Raw genomic sequence first — 25,246 nt, forward strand, 5'->3', positions numbered from 1 at the left:
GCTTACCTTACTCAAATGATAGTTGTATCCTTTAATGTAAAGGCCTAAATTAGCACTGGGAGGGCTCTCCCAGCTAATCTGTCTAAATGCTTTTTTAAAAGAGAACCTGTGTCTTGATGTAGATTTAAGCTCATCTGAGACTCCACAATATAAAGAAAGCTGTTCTCCGAACAACTCTACTCCAAAACCTTCCATATGATATGTTGTAAAAACGTGCAGCCTGTACTGTCATTTTCCAAATTCCAGTTATCATCCATTTTTTTTTTCTGCTTCCAAATCAAGTTAGAAAGGCATCTCTCAAAAATCCATGGCCACAATGGGGTGCTCTGGCATGGATACTGTCCTACCTCAAAGGCTATTCTCTTACCCACCAGTGAGTCATCTCACATGTGGTATACACTACATACCTGTATTAGTATAACTAAGTCACTTGGGGTGTGAAAAATCCACACCCCTGAGCAACGTAGTTCTACCAACCTAACCCCTGATCAGGGCCGCCCAGAGGTAGGGGGCAAGTGGGGCAATTTGCCCCGGATCCCGCAGGCAGGGCGGGGCCAATTTCGGCGGCAATTTGGCGGCGGGTCTTTCAGTCCCTCTCTTTCTCATCAGCAGCACTTCGGCAGCAACTCAATCACTCCGCTTCAGTCTTCTTCCGGCGGCGGGTCCTCATGTCCTCTTCTTTCTTCGGCGGCACAACTTGGGCTTTTCTTTTTTTTTTCTTCGCCGCTTGGGGTGGCAAAACTAACTTTTTTTTATGGAAGGGGCCCCCAAAATTGCTTTGCCCCAGGCCCCCTGAATTCTCTAGGTGGCACTGCCCCTGATGTAGACAGCACTATTACAGCCGGAGAGTTTCTCCCACCGACAGAGCAACCACCTCTCAGGGAGGTGGATTACAACAGGAGAATTTTTCAAGGGAGGGCGAATCTCCTGCTTTACACAGGTTATTAGGCTGTTCTTAGTTTGTAAAATCAGCCATTTACACACTGAGCTGTAATTATTACAGTTAAATATTAATAATGCAATCACACCCAGAGGTCCCAGTCCCAGGGCCCTGTTGTGCTGCAAACTGAACAATACCGTGGAGAAGGCATGGTCCACACCCTGGGCGCTCACAGTTGAGTGTCCTGATCCTGCAAATACTTTTGCACATAATTAATCTTATGTCTCATTGAACTCCGTGAGATACCTCCCATAAGTAAAGTTACTCACATAAGCGCTTGCTCTCTCTCTAGATATAAATAAAATAAAGTAAGTCCTGCATACTGCATCCAGTATGCATCCTGCATACTGCCCTGATTGCTGACCTCCCTAGTGTTGCATGCAACAAAGCAGGTGACTAATGCAATCTTATTTTCATGTTTTTAATATGATTGCCAAGTTGTTTGGATACAATGCTGGCTCTTTTCTGAGGTCTCATCTAGTGAGGTACTGAGTACTTCCTACGCATTGTTCTGTCTCACCAACTCCTGCCAAAATCTACAGTTCACAGCAGATGCTCATTACCTTTCAGGATGAGGTTCTTAATCATTTGCCAGAATTTAGAAGGTTATTTTCCTCAATTTGTTAGCACCATATTAAAATTCACCTAGGGTTGCCTTGGGTTTTTTTCCCCACAAGCAATGAAGCCTGAAAGCAATGTTTCTTAACGACTTAGTAATTACATTTTTTCAGAAGGTGATGTTATTTTAATATCATTATTTGCTTCTTTAGAACGAACTGTTTAGTTGAAATTATTAATAAATCAGCTGGGACTTTCCTATCATCTCAATTAAATAAGCAGTAAATGACGGTTCTATTTGAAGATCAGTCTAAAGGGAGTTTTGGGATATTGCTTTCTTAAGGGAACTTAGACCTTGAAAACACACAACAAATAGAATCCTCTTTACAGGATTTTTTTTTTCCTTTACAAGCCTTTTATTCAGCAGCATCCTTGCCAAACACACTAGAGGTTTGAAATGCTGGCTGGCTAGTTGATTTATCTGGTACATCATCCAAGCATAATTGACAATCTGAAAGGTAGTGTTTATTATTTTAACTGCATTATTGCCCTCACCATGTCTTAGCATCAGAAGAGTTTGTAAAGCTGGTGCTGCATTTCATTTATCCCATTTAAAATATAATGGTCTCAGATGAACATTTGAGTGAGTTTTGCTATTATTAATAGAAGCCATCCTTGGTAAAGTAGTAAAATGTCTGGAATAAACTACATTCCTGTAAAAGAGATCCTCAGTCTAGCAACACATCACACAGCTATCAAAATAAATATGAAAGAGCTGGAGAAAAACAAAATGGGGCCAATTATAGCCCTCAAATGCACATCCATGCACCTCTCCTGCTTCCTGCACTGGCAGCTTCAGGTAGAGACCTCACAGAACACGTTCAGGTACCATAGACATAGGCAACTTTATAAAACCCAGATGAACAGATAATAGGCAGGGCCTGGCCCATGCATGGAGGCTGGAAGAATTGAGGAGGCAAACCCAATTGATCTCAGAGTTCCTGCATGTATCTTGGCCAACCCCTGCTCCGCTCCCCACCCCCAGCTGTTGGCAGCATGGCTCTTTTCCATGCTGCACTGGCTTATGAGGTTTACATGGCATCCTGCTCAAAGTGGTTTAAATTCTTCTTTCCCACAGTTTTCCCTTTTTTATTCCTGGAGCAATTGGCACATTCTCAGTGAGATGGGGAGTTGTGGGATAATACAGTTTGTAGTATTCCAGCACTGTCACCCAGATGCTTACTCCCTCTTTCAGCTTCATGCACAAAAAGACCTGCTGTCACAGGCTTTCCTCTCGTATCTAAACCATACAGAGTCCATAGTCCCTGCCTAACAAAAATAACCCACAGAGAGAGAATTTTGCAGAATTTGGCTGAAATTCAAAGCCTGGACTAAAGTCAGGAATATTGAGGCCAGCGCAGTCAAGATTTCACACCTACTCTATCTTCTACAGGACATTTCTCCCCTTAGTGCTCTGGTTCTCTTCTCCTTACACCCTAGCTTAACAAGTTCAGAGAGCAGCAGCATTAACAAACACCCCAGGGAAGTACACTGAGTCCCTGCATGGAAGTTCAGCCTGGTCACTGAGGCCTTAGTAATGACTCCATTGGAACCCACTCAACCAGCATCCTTGGCCTTTCCTCCCTTCCAGGTGGCTATCACCTCTGCAAAGAGGATATTGAACCATCAGTTCAGTCAGTACAGCACCTCGTCTACCCACAAGGGTTGTCCTCAGACTCGACGGTGCTCCTCCTCAAACACGCCCCTTCAGCATAGAGAATTCTCCATCCATGAGGAGAAGGGAAACCAGCAAACCTTTATATCAGGAAAACCAAGCACCTCCAACTGTCTACATCCCTCTTCTTTCCCTTTACTGTTGGGTGACAGGCTCATCCATTGTCAGCTGGCTGGACTCTGTGTTGCTGAGGCTATCAAAGCAAAGGACCTGATAACACTGCAAAATCCTACACTCCCTATGATCAGGTGTCAAGTAGCTACCTAGCATCCCTCCTGGCTACTTGAAATTACAAGTCAGGGGCCTTCTTCTTCCATGCCCTGCCGCTTGTGCTGTCATTTCTACAAAGAGCACGGACAATGCTTCCATTCTGTGTCAGTAGCATTTTACACTCACTGCTCATTAACATGAATGAAGACACAAGGCAACAAAGTCAGGACCTAGACATCAATGCTTGACTGTCACCCCTCAAGTGTTGTCTGCTGTGATCTCTTAGTGAGTTGCTATCTGCACAGGGAATCAGGTGATGTTTGTCATCAGTTCAGGCCATGCTTCCTCCCACTGCTTTTGGGGTTTTTGGTTTGTTTATGCTTACCATCTATGTCAATGTACTCACCCCATTTGATGAGATGCACTGACAATGGTGTGGACAAGATGGAGAAGAACATACAAAGCTGTTAAAAAAATATGACCTTAAAAAAATTGTCCAGCTCACAAACATACAGAGAGTGCCTCCTAACTCTCACTGGGAAAAATGATTCCTGCAGCTTATATCCAGTTGTGACAGTGAGGGGAATATCTGCTCTTTAGGTAAGACATTTTCTTCTCTGAATAACCAGGTCTGCCATTCTGACCCAGCCAGCCAAAATATTACGTGATTGCATCATAAGATTTACTGGCTTGGGCATTTTGTTCTTGCTTTGGGTGGGAGGGAGAGAGTTGTTCTTTTATTTCCATTTTTTCCTCTGTATAAAACTTTTCATTTCCTTTAAAAAAATTAAAGCTTTTGATCCAGTTGGGCGCATTTCTTGCATATGTTACAGCTCTGGAAACAGTCTACAAACTAATCAAGCTATTTCTGCTACAGGCTAGGCGGGAGGAAGCATAGGCAGCATTATGTCTATTTTTAAATGCTTGGATGGCATTCAGATGCAACAGTGATGGGGGGGCCATATAAGTACCTAAACAGAGAGCAAGCTCTTGCAGTTTTCTGGAAGGGGTGGACCTGAGGTAAAGCCATAATAGTTGTGATCCAGCCTCCAAAGTTTCAGAGAGAGGGGAAACTCAGTGCTAGGGATAGTTATTCCAAAAAGAGAAATTCTCAAGACACAACAAATTTTGTTCTCTGTAGGCTTTGGCACCAGGAAATATGAGAGATTCTTTACAAAAACACAAGGAATCTGTCTGTCCTCCCTAAACGCTGAATGAGGATGTATGCTGCAAAATTGCTTTGTCCTTTTGAAAACTAACTTCCCCAGGCAAGTCTGATGAGTCAATTGTATTCTTGCAAAATGCAACTTAGGCTACAGTAAATACAAGCCCAATTCCTAACCTTTTAAGGACTTGTGCCTGCCCCAAATAGCACTGTGGGCACTGAAATACCAAGCACCTCCCTGAGAATTATAGCATAGGTCTACTCCAAAACCTTCCATACGATATGTTGTAAAAACCTGCAGCCTCTACTGTCATTTTCCAAATTCCAGTTATCATCCATTTTTTGTCTGCTTCCAAGTCAAGTTAGAAAGGCATCTCGCAAAAATCCATGGCCACAATGGGGTGCTCTGGCATGGATACTGTCCTACCTCAAAGGATATTCTCCATCTGTGGAGTCCCACTGAGACCCTGCCCTTGCCCCATGCAATTCAACATCTTTATGACATCGTTAGGGAAAACTGGGGTACAGCATGGCCAAAAAAGCCAGCACTATGCAGACAGCTCCACATCACTTTTATGTCAGACACATAAAGTATCATTTCAGTTATCCAGAGAATGGCTGAGATCAGTAACTGGCTGGAGCCAAGCCAGGGATATAATGAGGCGATGCTGGTGGAAAGAAGGAAGCACCCTGAAGAATTCACCATCTCTGTAAAGACACTCTGCCTGGAATCAGCCTGCCCCCAGATCTTTAAACAGGCCTCAGCCTCAGGTTCCTCCTGTAGTCCTTGCTGCTTCTGGACACCCAAAAGCTACAGCCATGAGACACACTTTAGTCTACAACTCTAGAGAGGACTGTTCCCCCTGAAGACTGATTCTCCCTTACTACGGTGAATTCCAGTCCTGATTGTGGTGATTCTCGTTTACCTTTTAGTGGGTAAAATTACAATAGTTAACAGAGCGGACAAATAAAATCATGCTGGCAAATCAATAATAGACACCATTTTAGTGGCTACTGTACCACGGCCTCTCTCCCTACAAGTCTTATGACTATGAATATCACCCATGAATTCTGGACAAGTCAACCATGAGTTACAGCGAACTGCTTTTTCTGGTACCCTTTGAGCAAAAGGCCAAGTGTCTTTCAGTACTTTTGTATATACACCATTCAAAAGAGCAATGTGATCCATTTTCCCAGTCTGGTGCACTGGGTTATTACAAAGACATGGTGCTGTTTTAGCTGGCAGTGGGATATTTCCAGTTTCAGCTATTACTCAGAGGGAAAGATGGCAACTCACTGTCTACTCATTAGCTGTTTTTCTCTCCATGCCAGGGCCTCTTGGGGTTGTAAATGCCAAACAGAGCACCCCCACTACTAATCCTCTGATGTGGGTGTTTCATAAAGCCCTGGCAGTCAGGACTATGGGGCTGATCAAAAGCACTTGGAAGTAAATTAAATCATTGGAAAAATTTCTGTGGGTTTTGGATGACATTTTTCAATACATTTCCTTATTCTTACCAGGAAGCTATGCATCCTCCAGACACAGTTCTTCGCTTGGCATCTTAGACATACCAGCAATCTGCTGTTATTAAATCCAGTGGACTTTATGAAAATGTATTATAACGTGGCCCCTGATTTTTAAAGTTCTTCCCTAAATTCAGTCCAGCCTATACTGGGTAGGAAGGAGAGGTTTTCTATCCTGAATAGCCACAAACTATTATCATGGCTGATTGTGCATGGCAGTATCTCCAGTATCCCGCTGTTATATCTTAAGATCCCCTTCTTAGGAAGGTCTGAAATGCCATGTGAAGATATTGCTTGGTTGCACATTTTTAATTAAAAAGGCAACCCAGTTTGATGCACTGTGCCAATACAAAGCACTGATTATTATGATTGGAGACGGAATCCAGAAAAACAAAAGATGGCTGAAAATTTACTCAAAGCAATTACTCTCTCTTTTCAGTATGATCACATCCCTTTGGAAGGGATTAATATTCACAAAATGGCACTGACCGAAGCCATACTGCTAAAACAATGTGTGCATTTGAATGCAAATCTACTTTGAGATGGTAAGGAAGTGAGAAACTGAGATGCCATCGTTCAAAATTCTTAACATTAGCCTTTAAGTATTAAAGGAAATGAAAGCTAATTATCAAATTCCCAATTACATTCATCCTACTGTGTCTTTTAGGGGAATGTTATCAATTTGATCGACCGTTTGAATGAATGCTTATCTAGGAAGTTGCTAGCACTCCAGGTGCCAAGTGTATCTCAATACCTTTCTAAAGATTTTTACTTTTTGGTCACCTTTTTTTCCATGTTAATTAAACCCCACAACAGGCTAGCTATCTCTGTTCCCCTCCAATGCTCAAAATCAGGCAGTGCTTGCTAAGCTACTGTGTGCTAATGCTGAGCTATTTCCAAGTGATTTGACCACAAGGGTTGTATTTCCACAAAGCTAGTCCAACTTGGCAGTTGTTGGCCTCACAGTCTTCTCTGCAAAGTGCCTCTTCCTGCACCCTATAACAGGGTGAGCTATTTTTCACAGTATTCTCATGTGGCTTGATGGTGTGAGGCCAGGCTTCCTCCCACTTCATACAACTGACATTCATTCATTGACCTGTTTGAAACATACACTCAGAAGTGAATAGCTCCTCTTATAGACCATTCTCCTTTCTCTGTGGGCCTGAAGTCAATGGGTTTTGGATCAGCCTTTTATCTGGATCTAATATCAAAGGTCTGACACCTTGCTAGGTCAAACCAAAAGTTCTTTCTGGCTTGAGTTTGTAGAAATGAAGCAAAACTCTCACAACCTTCACAGTCTGAGAAGAGAACATGGGCACAGCAAGCCATGCTGCTAGTTCAGATAGCTTAGTGTTGCTTCCAAAGGAATTCTTCTGTCACATGTTAATGTGCATCCCTTTTATTGTGTTGTTTTAATTCTTTCATGAATTAGATTGTTGAATGTTAAACATTTCTGCTGCATTTCCCCAACTGTCAAACTCCGCAGCTATTCTGGTTAACTGGCCCCTTCCTGGGCTCTGTGTTTACGCAGAAAGTTATACTAGTTCACTGCAGGCTTTGAAGTCAATGGATATTTTTCAAAAAGATCTAACCTAGGAATTATTTTGGGGAAATTCTATGGCTTGTGTTATACAGGAGTCCAGGCTAGATGATCACAATGTTACCCTGAGGCCTTGGAATCTATGAACTTGTCCCACAATACCATGTCTGTTCTTTGTGCTAAAAGCCTTTCAAACTCGCCAGAGTTTATCTGTCTCCTTGCAACTTTTTTTCTAAAATAGAGAGAATTTGAAAGAAGCCAGTTCCTATACTTTAGTGCTAAGAGGAAGATTAATGCATGACTGATGGGAGCAGAAGACAATGTAATTCTTATGCGGAGGACTTCAGCTTGAGCGAATCTCTCCATTTACCTACATTTAAAGCTCACAAAACATCATAGCTTTGCACAAAGCTCAAAAACAAGACAGGTATTTTTTTCTTTATCTCCTGTCCTCTCTTCTTTTTTTGCCCCAAATAGACTGAAAATGTTTTTTTCCCACTTTATTTTGAAGCAGAGGAGTAACACATAGAAAACAGCACAGTAAGGAATGAAATGGAAATATACCTTTATTACTAATAGAGCTGGGACGGTAATGGATTTTTTTTGTTTTGGCAATTTCACACAAAAAAATGAGAGGGGAAAATTTAGTTTTGGGTCAACCTGAAAATGAATGTTTTTCCAACAATTTTCAGTGAATCAAAAGTAAAGAAAAAAATTAGTTTTGGGGTCAAACAAAGTGGCACAATAACCCAGCTAACATGACATGCTCAAGCCAGGATCCTGCCCCTACTGCACACCCTAAATGCTCACAGCAGGAATTTGGCAGGGTTGAGGCAAAGAGGAAGCCTTTTCTCCCAAGCCATCAATTAGGAGTGAAGCCATTCTGCACCTGTTGCTCCTAGCTGAAGGCTAGGTTAGCCTGAGGGCCTGTTTTGCCTCCAGATTACCTGGAAAAAGGAAAGTTTAGTGAGGTTTTCATATTGGTGGATCATCTCATGTTGACAATTCCCATTCAACACAATGAACTGCAGCAGACAGCTATGTTAGGTGCTCCCTGCAAATCTGGGTTCCAGGGCTTGCAAGCAGGGAAGCACCCCTGTTCTATCTCTTGGCTTCTTGCACAGCTGGAGAGGAAGGAAGGAAGGAAGAGCACAATACTGTGATTTCTATTTGCAGTTACTTAGCAGAGACAGAGGTATTATGGTGATGGGACTTTTTTTAAAGGGAGGCAGTGCATGTGCAAGACCAACAAACCCTAGTCATTGGCAGGCAGGATCGAATATAGGACTTCTGGAGTTTAGTGTATGTGCCTCTACTGCTTGAGCTGTAAGGTAACTGGCTATTAGCTAAGGCTATAGAGCAGACTCATTTTATATCTTTCTCTAAGTGGTCTCAGTGCCACTAGATAGGACAGAACACCACACCCAGAAGGTGTGTGGGTTAGATTATTGAACACTACTACTCAGCCAACTGGAGCTCTATTGCCTGCTCTAACACTGACCTGATGAGTGACTTTGGGCATGCCTCAGTTTCCTTATCTGTAAAATGGGGATAATGATACTTAACCATGCTAAAGCATTTTGAGATCTAAGGATGAAAAGTGCCTTGGAAGAGCTAGGTATCATTATTATTGAAGTTAGGCTCGTAGGTCCATATTGAGACACCTAAAGAAGTGGCCTGCTTTTCAAAAGTCCTGAGCACCCATCTGCTCTCATTGGCTTCCCTGGGAGGTGTGACGTGCTCAGCAGTTTTGAAAATCAAATCACAGTACTTAGTACAGTAGCTTCCGCTTATTGGCAGCCTCTTGATTCCCAGCAAAAAGCTGCCATTATCAAGAAGCTGCCAATAAGCAAAAGGCAGGTTTGTGGGACTACGGCCAAAGAAGCAAGCACTGAAATGTGCTTTCTCTGGCTGCAGCCCCACAACCCTGCCTGCAGCCAGGGCTCAGCATGTCCCAGAGCTTCCTTCCCTGGCTGCAGCCCTGCAAACCAGACTGCAGCAGGGACTTTCTTCCAAAAAAAGTTGTTACTAAGCAGCATGCCTGTTGCCAATATCCGAATCTTTAAATCTGAAGTCAGTGGGATAGGGTTGGTTCTTGGCAAAATGTTTCTATTAAGTGAAAGTTATATTGTGATTGCTATTAAGTGGCCTCCACAGTACTATACAGGTTTTGGAGCCTAACTTGCAGCACCTCCTTTTGAAAATCTTGGCCATGGTGCCAGTATCTGTAGCTTCTCCACAGCCAAAGAGGAGCTGCCAGGAGAGGAGATCTGTGTTGTACAGTCTGTGCTGTACAGGAGAGGCTTTTGAGTTCTGCAAGACAGTCAGGTATTGAGAACTTGACAGCCTAAGCAACTTGACAGGATTCTTTGAAGCCGGTATGCAGGAAGCTCTGAAACACTGAAAAGTAATGATTTTAATATACTTTTATATTTATTATTATTGACTTATGGGAAGGAATTTTGTAAAGGAGAAGACAAATCAAAACACATGCCTACCAAGCTTACAGGCAAATGCTCACAAAATCTGTCTCTGTGCACATTTTCATTAGCTGTTTTTCTGTGTCTCATCCTGCATTATTGCATACAGATGCTTTTCTTTTTGATGAATTGTCTGGAGGTGTGGGGTTCTGTTGGATTTGATTAAAGAAACCCTTTCCTTATTTTGATTAGGAAAAGTTAATACAGACAGGTATATATTTTTTTTAAACTGGCCTGACTAATCTTCTTCAGATGCCATAAGCAATATTGTTTCCTCTTTCAATCACAAGTCACTAATTATTTAGAGCAGTGTGTGTATGAGATTTGGGTTATCCTTTCTTCAATGTCTTGTTATCATGCTTAGCTTGCTCCTTTAGCCTTTCCTCTCAAATCCTGCCTGCTTCATTGACCTACCCAAGCCCATCAGTCAAAGAAACATGGAGATGTAATTAAATGACAATTTAATCCCCCATGAACAGATTAAAATGAATTGATCATCATTGTTATTTCCATCTGTTCGCTCCATGTTGATTCTTTGTGTTTTAAGCTTTCAATAAAGACATGCACAAGAAGGGACCATGTAGAAAAACTACTTGTCTTGTTATTAATCAGAAAACATGCACTAATTTTAGCAGCTCAAGATAACAAAAGATTGCAATAATACCATTGGCATGACATTGATTACATTAGCAAGATGGAAAGCTCTATTTATTTTTCCCTGATGACAATTTAGCTTCAGGCAACACTAGGGATAGTTTTTCTTAACAATTTAAGCATTTTACAATTTTAATAGAAGACATAGACATAGTCCTGAAAATAAGCATAAAACAACCAGTCAGAATCATCCTTTGAGGGCATAGTTCAATAAAAGGATTGTCTACCAGAAATTCTGAAGAATAGTTTTATTTATTGGTTGTTACTGTTTTCAGTTGTGTAGGTTTCCAGAAAGACAGCTAGGTATATTAAATTCAAACTTTTCTGCTTAAAATAAACTTTAGGTGACGAACAAATGTCACAAAATTCAATGTCCAGGCTGATATTCCCATTTGTATCTCACATAATTGTGTAAAAGAGACATGGGATGTATTAAGAACCAAATACCTTAAAATCCTCAATTTAGGCACAAAATGGTTAAGCAGATACTGAGGTCCGTTGAGGTGAGCATCATGGCTTATTAGCTAAGGGTTAAACACTGAGCTTCCCTGGGCCTTGGACAATAATCAACCCAAAAAATCTCAGTAGTCTCTGAAAGAAGAAGTCACTAATAGCTCTGTTGTTAGACAGAATCTACATATCTTCATCAACAATACCAGGAAATCTCTGCATTGTGGCTATGATATCTTAGCAACAGGTTGTTTGCCTTTCCCCAGAAAAACTATTTATTTGTATTGTAGTAGCATTGAGGAGCCTCAATCATGGACCAGTGCTAGGATCAAATTAAGGACATGTCTCATTTTGGGTAAGGAGTCACTACAGGGCAGGGAGGAGATTTCTAAAGTACACTAACACGTTACACATATAATTGATCTGTATAGACCCTGCTGGTGTGCACAGAGGGTATGTCTACACTGCAGTTAAAAACTTGTGGCTGTCCTGTGCCAGCTGACTTGGGCTCTGGCTGTGGGGCTGGTTAATTGTGGTGTAGATGTTGTGGCTCTGGCTGCAGCCTGAACTCTGGGATCCTTCCATCTCGCAGGGTCCTGGAGCCCAGGTTGCAGCCCAAACCTGAATGCCTGCATAGCAATTAAACAGTCCCTTAGCCAAGCCCAAGTCAGCTGTTCCCAGGCCAGCCACAGGGTTTTAATTGCCATGTAGCCATACCCTAAGAGTTCCCTAGTACATTTAAACTATCATTGACTTCAGAGGAGCAACTCCCAAGACTGCAGGATTTGCCATAATAGTCTGGAGGGGAGACAAAGTCACCACAGAAGACAGTGGTAAGAAACCTATATAAATTGATTTCTGATGAGTCAATCTAACTGTTTAAGAGTTTTGTTTACCTCTGAGGAAGTAAATGGTAGAAAACACAACTCTTTTAGGTAATCATAAATCAGGATTTACTTCTTACAAATTTGATGCTTTTGCCTTTAATCCATGATCTAGTTAGCTAGGTATTTGGATTTTTTTTTTTTAATGGAGCACACTGCAAATAGATGACTGCAATCCAAGGCAACTGGCATGTTTTTTTCAGAGTGATCATTATACTTTCAAATGAATGGAACTGCAATTTGGAAATATTTTAAAATAAATTGCTCCCCTTGCATCCATATTGGAGCCTGAAAGTTGGGGACTGTAGTAAAAGTGATGAAGCAATGCTATAGTGAAAATTGTTTAACCCTAATGTACAGCACACAAGTTAGAGTTTACTGTTACGCTCAGTAATAATTAGTATGTGTGATGTCGTACAAAGAGAGAAATAATCCAGAGTTCCTAATCCACGGTTTTACATTTTAATCTCAGACCTGGTTTCAGTCCCCTATCTCCTTTGGATACCTGGGCCAGCTTTTCAGCTGATGTAAATTCTCATAGCTCTAGTGACTTTAGCAGAGCTGCAGTAATTTACATCAGCTGAGGAGCTGCTACATGGGTCTTTAAAAGCTGAAGAGAACTAATTTTCTCTATTGGGGTCTGGGCTGGCCAGGTGCGGCACACCCTTGACTCTCACTGAAATGAATAGGACTTGAGAATGCTTAGCATTCTCCAGTATATGATCCTCAAAGAAAGAAGATTTGCTTTAATATTTTATGTTTGCAAGCTGTTTGCCTGTTTGTTCTTAGAACCTTTTGTTCTTTTTTTAAACACAAAAGTATTGTGATCACTGTGAAACTGAGCCCCAGGATGACTCTGAATGAGCATGTCACATACTGGTTGCTTACTAGTCCAGGCTGGGATTGTGTGCAGTAGTTCCACAGACTGCTGGATTCACAGTAAGAACCTATTATTTGTATTTCAGTAGTACTTAGAAAGCCTCAACTGTTCTCAAGGACTCCATTATACAATCACAGTTAAAAACAGTCCCTGCTGCAAGGAGCTTGCAACCTAACTAGTCAATGAGTGGGAAGGGAAACAGCTATGAAGTGACTTGTGCAAACTCCTAGAGCATTTCAGCAGTATGGCCATAGCCTGACTCCCAGGGTGGGACTTTACCCACTAGACCATACCACCCACCTTCTGTAAAGGCTTATTTGTATTTTCAGTTATCTTATTAGCAAGCAGTTTTCAAAGTCTAGTGCTTGGAGCTTCATAGCTAAGGGAGGATGCAAAAAAAAAAATGTAGGAGAATACTCCTGAGGCATTAAAATCCATGGCATTTCCCCACTGACTTGAATGGGAGCAGGGTCAAGCACTGAAACCTGTTTTCACAAGTCATTGCTTCGCACAGGGTGTAGGGAGAGAAGGAAATGGGCAGACAAAAGTGGGCTGCATGAGATTACTGCAGAAGGTTCTCTGTACAGGACCCCATGTTACAAGAGACAAACATTTCAACACCCATCCATAGTTGTGACACTGCTGGACCTAGTTGTGACCCATTGGGAACTCATGGGTTATGTGGGAAGCCAAATGTTCACCAAGGTGAATTCACAACAGTGAAATCCTGTGTCTCTAGGGAGGGTTGCCCTTAGCAAGGTAAAACTGTGAATGTATGGTATAGGCTCTCTAATTCATGGGACTAGGAGGCAGTAAAAGTCAAGTAGGCAGGCACATGAGAGGTACTAGTGACAAGAAATATCACTCATTGCTTTGTGTGAGAAATTAGCCCAAGTATTCCTGGGGCTGTAGCACTAAGTCTGAAATGTATCTGCACCTTTAGAAGTCTCTTTGGGCATGAACAAGGCTCCCCAATCCCTGTCTCTCTTGGGCCACTCATTGCATGTTCCCTATGTTCCTGTTGCACTACTAAGGCAATATTTCCTTTCCTCTCTATAGTGTGCTGCAACACACATTCATTGCTAAAGTGCCTGCCAAACTAGCCAGCTGCTTCTGAAGGGTCATTCTGAATAGCTATCGCTACCCCATTTGTTCATTGCAATGGGGGAAATGACAAGATTGTGTTTTCCTGTTTGTGCCTGCCTATTGCAGCCATCACTTCTCCTCTGCTCAGGATCCTGGTCGGAATATATTCTCACCCCTCTCAGGAAATGATTAACTGTGTGTGTACATAGGGGTGGGAGTTATGACTATCCTGCTAGTTAGCCTAACTGTTACTACATCCCAGCCACTCTCTCTGCTTTGCATGCTCATTTAGTCATTTATCGTTCAAAATGTGAGTTCCATTCTTTCACCCCGGCTAAAAGCCAACAGCGCTGCACGTATTACACTTCCACAATAAATTATACCATGAATAAATGGCATTGCCTACAGATCCTTCCTATTAAAGGATCCCACTTCAAAGAGTTTGAAGAGGAGAAAGATTCGTGTGGATTTAAATCATTATGCAGGTCTCAAAAGTTTGGATTGAGTTTATTTTCCCTGCCTGTTTTAGCTTTGTATATACAGCTAGAAATAAGACATGCAGATGAGTGACCTCAGTTTGCCAGATGCAACCCTATGTTTGTTTGTTGGTTAAGAATGTCTCCCCCCCACCCAATCCCCCAGAAAAAAAGTTTAGCCTCTCAATGTCTTTCATGATTACTTTACAAGTAATGCAACTACACTACCAGAAAAGCCATAGTATTTGTTGGTACAACTATTATTATAATGGGAAGTCTCCCACGTTTCAACTATAAATATTTGTTGCTCGAAGCGGTCACATGTGAGGGATACTTGTAGTTTATTGGGAAATAACTATGTAATGCTGTATATTCTGTACATGCTGTATTAAAAAAACTTAAATGTAATCAGTGGTGTATGCTGAAGAGAAGATCAGGGGGATGTCTGGAATGGGGAAACCTCCTTTCCAAAAGCACAAGATTGTGGTCCTTGCTGCTTCAGAAGGAAAACCCTGTTGGTGTTAAAATATTTTCACAATGATTTATTAAGTAAGTGTATATTTTTGTCAATCTCATTGCAAGCAAGGGGAACAGTAAGTAGTTTTCCAAGACTTTTAACAGTGTTCTAAGATTGGGAATAAAATCTTCTGGAGTGGGTTGGTCGAGTAAACTCTGAATAGGACTTGGGGTATAGAAGAAAAATGATTAAGACCATTATGTGTATACTGTGCTGTACAAAGTTAACCTTACAAATGGTTTATCTTCTGTGGATTCAGGAAGGAAGGGAAATAAACACCTTCATGGGGGAGAGAGAGTGCAAATTTTTCCCAAAAGTAAAACATACTGTACAGTATGTCTGTTATTTTTTTAGAAACTCTTAGTACATCAAGCCTTGCATTTTACCCCTATTTACCATCTCTTGAATATAAATTTTGCATATGCCACTGAATGCAAAATCTATAAGCCTTACAAGGAGAGATTCAGTTATCACCTGATTTAGAATTAGGATGTACAGCAAAAGTAGATGATGGTACAGCATATTTAGCTTGTTTCAATGCTAATTCTTTGAAAAAGATCAAGTACAGTCTTTCTGAACACATTGTATAAACCTGTGATCTTCTAAACTGACCCCTACTGTTAGCAACACCTGTTTAATATTTTCTGTGGTATTAATTGCAAATTTTGAAATAATGGAAGAGAGTTGTGTTATCCAGAAAATGTGCTAAGCTCATATATTTTTATATTTGTGGTGTTTTCCTATTAACATAGAGTAGTGAATGAATATCAATAAAGCTGAACTAAGAGTGAAATATTCAAAATAGAAAAATGCAGAACATATTTGTAATAATTTATTGAAAATATTCTGCCAAAGATTGTTTGCTCAAGATCTGTAAAGTGTGGTTTCTCTTTTGTTATGAATGTCATTGTGAAAGTACCACCACCCTTTCTTTCACCCACTCTCTTGTGGAGATCACTGTTTTGTATATTTAAGGACAAAGAAGCGTGCCAGGCTTTTTTTTAATAGGAGCATTAAATAAAGTAATTGGAAGACATGAGGTGACTTTGTCAGTCATATTAAAATGGACTAGGATAATGTTGAAAAATTGTAAACCCTTAGTTCTTCTATTACTACCAGCAGATTACAGTTTAAAACCTTGGAGAATTCTAGAGAATCAAAGACATCACCTACAGCCCCAATCCTCTGAACACTTATGCCATTGTGTAACTTCACTTACATGAGTAATTCCACTGGCTGTGTGCAAGGTTAGGGCCATTCTAATGGTACACCTGACTAAAGTGGAGGTTATTTATGATTTTTGGTTTATGGACACTATCTCTTTATTGGGCCAATCTTGCAAGATTCTGATTGGGAATACTCAGAACCCAACAGGAGAAACACTCCACTGAGGTTCATGGACGTTGAGGAAACCCAGCAAGGCACAGGATCAGCACTATTTGTTTTCAAGCATTTGAATCACCTTGAACAACGAGTTAGGTCCTGATTCAGTGAAGCACTTAAGCATATGCTTAATTTTAAATACATACTTAAGTGCTTTGCTAAATTGGCACCTTAAGAAATAAGGGCCAGATCCAGAGTCCCTTGTAATCAATGGGAGACTTTCCATTGATTTTTTTCAATGGGCCCCAAATCCTTCTCCCCTCATGCCTGTTAATATACCAGTTAGTTCCAAAACTGTAAGCACAGAATTCTCCCTGAAGTCAAAAGAAGTTTCATTGATGCCTATCACAACAATCCCATTGACTGTGCTAGGAATAAGGCAAGCAGGATTGAGCCCTCAATGTAAAATAATACATCAGGAAGAAGTTTAGTCACCCTACACAAGCTTAAACAGTCCAAAAGTACTACATCCTTTTAACGGAGAGAGTCTGGCAGGAATTACAAATTGGGTGTTTTGTAAAGAGAAAATTTGATTCCCTTTGTTAATTTCATTTTTAAATACTGTTATAATGCTTGGAAGAATTTCACTTTTCTTATCCTTTGTGATTTTTAGACTTGTTTCCTTGAAAATATACTATCAGCCATGTCCATTCAAATCCATCAACAATGCTGCTATTTTTGGCTCAGGTGTTTTATTTCTGAGCAGATTAATAGTTTCTTGAAAGCTTAATCTATAAAGAAATATCATTAGAACTAAGTGGTAGTAAAGGAATGAGGTCCCTGATTCAACAAACCACTTAAACATGTGCTTAACTTTTAAATTACTTTAAAGTTAACCACATACTTAAGTGCTTTACTGGACATGGGCCTAGATAACTAATGTATAAAATTAATTTTCTAAATTTCAAGGTATGTGTGATTGAGGTGCATGAGCCAGTTTCCACAAAACACCTAACATCATACTGTATTTAGTTAAGAATCTGGACATCAAATGAATATGATGTTTGTATAGCAATGGTATTTCATCATGGGATTTGAAATAGTTAGGAACTTTTTGTAGCCATGGGAACTACATGAAGATTGATTCCTAGTACTATGTACATTCAGCTCTATGAATCCAGAATTATACGGTTGCTGTATTACAGAGAAATTATTCATGAAAATGGTTGTAAGAAGAATTGGGTTTATGATCACTGTGCATTTTGTTAATGAGTGAATTCAAATAGTTTTATTTTTACCAAAACCGATAATCTTTATTCCAGTAAATACAATTGCTGATTTAATATATATTATTTGAATGGTTTATATCCTCTTGAGCTAAATACATAAAATGGAAACTTGTTGCAAGGTGTGTCATTCAAATGTACAAAATAAATGACTTTTTCCTGCATGCTGCTTGAGGTATGTTGTGATTTAAAACTAAGAGTTATATTTGAATTGCCTTATGCAAAAAGGTTGTATGTTTCATAACCCAGAAATGACCTGACATTGTTTCATCACATTACATGTGTATCTGATGCTGTGTTATGTCAAATTCAGATAAATTGTCTGTCATACATGTATCTTGTGGGAGACCTTTTATCTTGTTAAACTGTAATATGTAAACCTCATTTCCTGAAATAGTCAGAGTTGTATAAATCAGTGTCTTCAGTTAACTGTTTTCCTAACCGTGCCACATATCCTTACACTGAAATATAGATGTTTGTAAATTCTTCATTCATTTTGTCTCCTTTTATGGATCACAAGTGAGGATTTTTATCCCACAAAGGATTAAGGAGAGGCAATCTCCCATGCAATTTCCAGTTCAAGCTAAATTTCATTTTTGTTCCTTCACAAATCTGCTGAACCAAGTTTCAGCTAATACAGTTGGAATTAAGGAAGTATTTTGATTGCTACTATTTTTAGATCAAATATGCCATTACCTCTGAAGAATGATATAAATAATAATAATGATTTATTAAACTCACTTGGCACTTTTATAGTGCCATTCATCTGAGGCTCAATCGCTTTACAAACATTAGATAACTTCACAACACCCTGTGACATGACACATCCCTATTTTACAGCAAAGGACGTGGCAGCAGTGCCATGTCCAGTGCAAGACAGCGAGTCAGTGACACAGATGGGAATAAAACCCAGAACTTTGATATCTAGTCATGGGCTCTAGCCACTAGACCAGTGGTTCTCACTTTTTTTCTTTTTTTTCTTCATGGACCACTTGAAAATTGCTGAGGGTCTCGGTAGACCACTTAATGATCTTTCCAAATGTTGTTTGTACCGTTAGCTAACTATTGTAAAGCGCTTAGGATAAAAGCGCTATATTAAAAATAATTATGTTCTACAAATAAAAGCACACAACTCATATTTTAATATCAATAGTCTTACCTTTCTAATGCAATGGATGTGCCCTCTCTCCCCCACCGTGGCAGCCACTGACCTGGGGCTGGGAAGGAGTGGGGGTCCTCTCCCCCCCCATAGCAGCCACAGAGCTGAGGCTGGGAAGGAGAGCCGTCTGTCCCTGGCAGCCACGACCCTGGAGCTGGGGAAAGTCCCTTTTTTTTCTCTGCCCACTGCAGACCTGCATGTCCCAAATTTCCCACCACCCCCTCTTCTCACCTCACTGCCCTCTCCCACCTACCCCCTATTCTCCCCCGCCCCTCCCCCAGCCCAGCACATCACCTTACATGTGCTTCTTCTCCAGGACCCAGGGACACCTAATTAGTAGATCCACGCCTGCACTGCACCACTAATTAGGTGGGTGGCCCTTCATTCTGTTGTGTGTGGCCCCTCAGGTGCGCACCGTAGAGGGAACTATCTGTGGACCACCTGAATGGAGCTCGTGGTCCGCGGACCACAGTTTGAGAACCACTGCACTAGACAACATTTTCTTCTTACATATGTGGAATCCAAAGATTTCAGATTCATACATTTTTAAGGCCAGAGCATGCTATGATGATCATCTAGTCTAACCTCCTGCAAAATACAGGCCTCAGAATTTCATCCTGTAATTCTTTCATTAAACCCAATTCTTTCATTAAACCCAAGCATATCCAGTCTTGATTTTAAGATGCCAAGTGATGGAGAATCTGCCACATCCCTAGGTAACTCGTTCCACAGGCTATTAACCCTCACTGACCTTATATCCAGTCTGAATTTGTCTAGCTTCAACTTCCAGCCTTTGAGTCTTGTTATGCCTTTGTCTGCTATCAGAAATCTTCTCCCCATGTAGGTGCTTATAGACTGTGAACAAGCCACCTGTTGACCTACTAAATATTTATATTCTCCTTAATAAGGAATATGATCCATAACAGAGCCTTGGTATGACAGGATAACGTCTGGTTTATATTGCTTGTTTTGGTAGTTCAAAGATTCCCATCGTGGAGCTGAACAAAGTTATCAGAGACATTATGAGCCTGTTTTTATTTTGGTTGCACCTGGAAAAAAAAATCAGTGGGACAAATCCTGGCCCCATTTAAACTCAATGGCAAAATTCCCACTGAATTCTGCTGGCCAGGATTTCACCCCACATGTAAACCGGAAGCCTGAAAGAGAATTTCCACAGCTGACCCTTGGACTTCACCTGAGTTTCTGTCCATTTATACAGACCCTGCCTATTCCACATGGCTAACTTGTAAAGTATTCTTGTCCTTTTTGAAGTACTCTAGGTGCTGCCTTGGATACTTCTCACTGCCACTAGCTGTGAATCATAGGACTGGAAGGGACCATCTGAAACCTCAAAACAACTTTCAAACATTTCAAACACCAAGTACAGAGGGCAAGGAAGGCTCTCTCAGTCAACAGGCTGGGCACAGTGCACGGTCAGGACTACTAAAGACCAATACAACAAAATACACACACACAGGTGCTGGAACAACTTGTATAGTGGGGGTGCTGAGAGCCACTGAACCAAACTGTAAACCCTGTATATGACGGAAACGATTTCAAGCCAGGGGTGCGGCAGCACCCTCAGCACCTATGAGTACACAGTGAGAATCCCAAACAGACATCTGTATGACATGGAGGGAACATCTTAATGAAACCTCACCTTTAGTTTTCCATGTAAATGTACAGAAGGGATATTATTCCTAACCTTTTTCATATAAACTAATATATTACTATTAAAGAAGGAACATTAATACCTACTCAATTTCCTCCCCCATGAAATTACAGTAGGTCAAACTGCCCCTACAGTATAACTGTCTAATAAACCCTACATGAAGCCAGAATGACTTATGTTACATGAGGCAGGTATTTGATCAGGAAGCAGTTATTCGTGAATACAGCAGCAATACTTGTTAGGCGTCTAGGCCAGACTCAGTGGGTTCCTTGCCCTACATTTTCAAACATAGCTAGTAATTTTAGATCCACAACTTGACATCTTAAGGTAGCCTGATTTTTAAGTTTCTTTAAAATGTAGGGACCTATGAAAGGCTGTACCAGGCCCTTTGAGGCAGTCCTACCACGCCCTGCCCTAGGAAAGGAGCAGTGAAGCTGGAACCTCTCCAGGCCTGCCTAGAGAGGTTGCGAGGAAGCAACCAATCAGAGCCCCGCAGGCTCAGTAAAAAGGAGCTGCTGGGCCTGAGCACAGGGCAGTAGTTGGTGGGGCCCAGAGGAGCAAGGGAGGGGCTCCTTGCTGGTGGCTGGAGCTGGAAGGAGACTGAGAAGATGGATTCTGGTGACGTTGGCACTCTGTGAGGAAGAACGTCAGCCCTGGGGTCAGGGTGCAGAGGAAGGGTCTGCATGGGAAGTGGCCCAGAGAAGAGCAGCAGCAATTAAAGGAAGTAGCATGTGGCTGCTATTTGTAGGGTAAGAGTAGTGGGCAGGCCAGGGTCCCTGCCACTGGCAGGGTAGCTTATGCCCCAAGAAGGCGATAAGGCTTGTTTTAGAGGCCCTAGTGTATGGCAGGATTAAAAGGGACACCAGAGAACAGCTAAAGGACTTAGAGTCTCCTGGGAGAAAGCCCGGGGGGCACTTTTATACCAGGACAGACAAAGACTTAAAGCTAGCCCAGAAGGGGCTGAGAACTGAGCCCAGATGCAGGGCTACTGACATTACCAAGGGCACAGGAACAGGCCCTCTTGGACCTTTTACTCCGGAAGGGGCTTATTTATTCATGTTTAACAGTGTGACTTAGCTGGAGGGCTGAGCCACTGAAGACCTGCCTGACAAGGTGACAATTGACAGGGAGCGTCCACAGGAGAGAGTGTGCAGCTTCACACCCAACCAACAGGAAGCCCTCACAAGAGGTGAGTGTCCCTCATCACAGGATCCCCGAAAGTCACTAATCAGTTGTGGAAAATATAGGGCCATTGGTCTTTTCGACCCAGAGCTTTGCTCTGTGAACACCAATAGCATCCATTAAAATGGTGTGTCCTTTCCCACTGTACTCCTTGAAAACAGAAGTAGTTTATTTTTAACTGCCCTCCTAGCAATAATGTATAGCTTGTAGGAACACCCACACTAAATCAACTATCTGTTAGCTCCCTTTCCCTCCTCATTGAAATCACATCAGGTTGCACACACACACACCCTCCTCCCTAAAGTGCCAATTAAAATTAAGTAATTTGGAACGGCTGCCTTTTTTAAAAACAAAAAAAATCTGCTTCTCATACAAGTCAGTGGTGATCACTGTACAAGTGTCACATCAGCCCGAGACACAAGCAGCATAAATGTTTGAAGAATACAAAACTGTACCCTGGTAAGAAGGAGAGGAAAAAAAAGCAGCAAAAGCCTCTTCCTGATCAGCTGGGTCTGACAGCTCTGTCACTGCTATGCTGTGCAATGTAAAATGATGACATTTCTGTAGCCATGGAAACTACTGTACAGGAAAGTAAATTCCTCAAGAAAGATGAGGTCCAGTAACTGTGTTTTTGACCTTTCTTTATGGAGCCTGGCTGCTGAAAGCATCTTGTTCCTGTTGGGTATGCACCTGTTTGGGACTTGGGAAGTGGCAGCTGCAGGCTCCCCTGTGTTCCTTCCTTAGAAGTTTTTAAGGTCAGGCTTGACAAAGCCCTGGCTGGGATGATTTAGTTGGGGATTGGTCCTGCTTTGAGCAGGAGGTTGGATTAGATGACCTCCTGAGGTCCCTTCCAACCCTGATAGTCTATTATTCCTATTGGGACAGCTCTATTAGTTTTCCCAGCTGTGTCCTGTGCATCATTTAGGGACACATTGACTCTGAGGACTCCTGATTCCTTACTCACCTGAGTAAAGAGCCACATGTTGTCTGAAGACACTGAATTATGACCAGAAAGAAAAGATGGCTGAAAGTAACTGGTCAGAGGTGATCAGAAATAACCAGTGGCAGAATGACTCTGTTAACAACAGACAACCTCACTGAGCTTTGGAGAAGCTGGCGCAGAGACTGCGCATCAACATTAAGGTGGTCAGAGTGACCCTGAGGACTGGGGCCATGCAAGCAGCCACAGGGGACTAGATTGTGTGATATGGACACAGCCTTGTGTTGGGGCAGGTGACCTGCTGCACTGGCTGTGTAGGAGCACTGGGAAAGGCTGTGCCAGAAGGACAGTGACATTGCCAGCCATGTTTCATGCTGGTACAGAAGTGAGGGGCAGGGCTATGACCGCACTCCCTTCCAGGAGTTTCAGTCCCTGGAAGCAGCATGTGCCAAGCAGTCCCTGCTCTAGAGGCTGCTGTTGCAGGGGATGCACACCGTGATGAAGGACTTCTTGCATATTCTCCACCCCCCACCTATGGGATCAGGCTTGAGAGCCTGTGTTTGTGTGCACGGTGGAATGACCACATTGCAGTTTCAGTACACAAGCGTGAGCCCCTCTTCCCACACTAGCAGACTCACTCAGCTGCAGTGTAGACATAGGTAGAGAGGTTAAATTACTTTCATAAGGTCACACAGGAAGGCAGTGGTGGAGCAGAGAACTGACTCCCAAGTCCCAGTGTAGTACCCTAACTTCAGATCATCCTTCTTTGTTCTGCTGGGACCATATGTAACACTGACAGATCCGAGTCATCATTGGGTGGGATCAAACCTTGGACCTCTGGAGCTTAATGCATGAGCCTTTACAGCAGTGGTTCTCAAACTTTTTTGTACTGGTGACCCCTTTCACATAGCGAGCCTCTAAGTGTGACACCCCCCCCCCCCAATAAATTTAAAACACTTTTTAATATATTTAACGCCATTATAAATGCTGGAGGCAAAGCAGGGCTTGGGGTGGAGGCTGACAGCTCACAGACCTGCCCCCCCCGGTATAACCTCACAACCCTCGGACGAGTCCCGACCCCCAGTTTGAGAACTCCGGCTCTATGGCTTTTGCCTCCTGGCAGGGCCAGATACATGGAAAGGAGGATGGTATCTTTGGTGCTTCACACAAATTGTAGCGTTTTATGATTTCACCAGACTTTGCACCAAACTTATAGTTCTTCGCCAGCCTCTCTGGCCCAATGACTACAGCCCTAGGTTTGTACAGGCTGCTGGAGTCAGATCTGCTGAACCAGGGCTGTCTAGCACACAGACACCCAGCTAGGCTGGTTGTGAGTGGCCCAAATTGAGAGCTACAGCAGCAAAGCATTATGAGGTGCCCAGGGTTAGAGGACAGGCAGTGACATAACCCCTCCCTGATCTGGACTGCCCTCCTGAACTCTTTGCCCATCACAACTGCCTGTACAAATTAGCATGTACCTGGCTAATACTGTTAGAGATATCCACATGGGCTCTTGAAATTCCTTCACATTTATGTATGTCTACTGCATTTCCTTATGTATCCATGAATTTTTCTGACAACTTGGACAGATTATCCCAAAATATAGTAGTTAATCTGGGCAAAAGCTCATTGGAAAATGAAGATATATGCATATATATTCAAGAGGTCAGAAGACTGCCCTTTCAGGACTTTCTTCACTTTCCAATGAGAAGTAATTGACAAGTCATATAAATTAGGTTTATCTTATTTATTTAACTGAGGATTCTTCTGTAACCTAAGGAAAATGTAAAGCGTTATTTACGTTAAAATACATATCTTTCATAACTTCTGCAACAAAGAACCAGATAAAATATGGAACTATAACCACTTTGGTTACAAAGAATTAAGATCAGGTAAGGAAATTCATTTGCCTTAAAAGTCAGTGTTTTATATTATCCATTAATACTGCTACAGATGCAAAACATTAAATCAATGTACAAAAGAGAAGCAAGATTAAATTTCCTTTAGGTTTACAAAAAAGTATGCCTCTTTTTGATTTTTTTTCTTATTGAAACGGTATTAAATGCACACTCCACCATGATATTATTGACCAGCAAGTTATTATTTTTTAAATGATATCTTACCGCAGACATGCGAAACCCAAGAAAAAAAACACCGAAATTGGGCTTGTTTTTGGCTTAATTGGCTTGTGAGTTGCTTGTTGGCTAGTTTTTGGCTTGTTGCTGCTTGTAGCTTGTTGCTTTTTTTTACTTTTTTTTTTTTTTTTGATTGGCTCCTGGCAAGCAGGGGCAAGGGTGGGGGAGAGAGTCGGGGGTACACAGCGGGCCCACCACAGTCCCAGATTGCACATTGGAGGGATCTAGTCATATACAGTGTTGGGGTTCTTAGGGTTTGGCTTGTTTTGGCCTTGTTTTGAAATGGGATTAGCTTGATTTTTGGCTTATTGTGAAAGTGGGGTACTTATTTAGTGCGTGAAAGTTGGCAACTGTGCTTACAAGGCATTTTTATGCAAAGATTATTACAATAGTATATAGGGGCTGAATTCAGGAGTGCATTCCATCACACAGATAAAGCACAAGATAGGG

The 25,246-nt window shown here is 41.7% G+C and overlaps 1 protein-coding gene across 1 annotated transcript in view; it reads left to right on the forward strand.

Moving 5' to 3' along the window:
* Positions 1 to 6,503: 6,503 nt before the first annotated feature.
* Positions 6,504 to 25,246, forward strand: part of THUMPD2 (THUMP domain containing 2) — a 50,975-nt gene continuing 32,232 nt past the window's right edge. The window contains exon 1 of the mRNA XM_043544234.1: positions 6,504 to 12,089. The gene's annotated coding sequence lies outside the window, so the exon portion shown is untranslated. The remainder of the gene's footprint in view (positions 12,090 to 25,246) is intronic.

The sequence above is a fragment of the Chelonia mydas genome, chromosome 3 (assembly GCF_015237465.2).
Source record: "Chelonia mydas isolate rCheMyd1 chromosome 3, rCheMyd1.pri.v2, whole genome shotgun sequence".
NCBI lineage: Eukaryota > Metazoa > Chordata > Testudines > Cheloniidae > Chelonia > Chelonia mydas.